The sequence below is a fragment of the Olea europaea genome, unplaced genomic scaffold, assembly GCF_002742605.1.
Source record: "Olea europaea var. sylvestris unplaced genomic scaffold, O_europaea_v1 scaffold1735, whole genome shotgun sequence".
NCBI classification, from domain to species: domain Eukaryota; kingdom Viridiplantae; phylum Streptophyta; class Magnoliopsida; order Lamiales; family Oleaceae; genus Olea; species Olea europaea.
The window spans coordinates 69,143-69,352 of NW_019235059.1; positions in this window are offsets into that span (position 1 = coordinate 69,143).

Sequence of the window (210 nt, forward strand, 5' to 3'; positions counted from 1 at the left end):
AAAATGGTGCAAAGTGTAAAATGTCTCTTTTGCCCTTATTTAACACTTCTCAAATAAATTTGTTAAGGATATTTATGTCATTTGTGATATATATTTTTAAATACAATAAATTATTATTATTATTATTATTATTATTATTATTATTATTATTATTATTATTTACATTTAAAATAAATTTTAAATGTAAGACATAATAATTAATAAATTAAT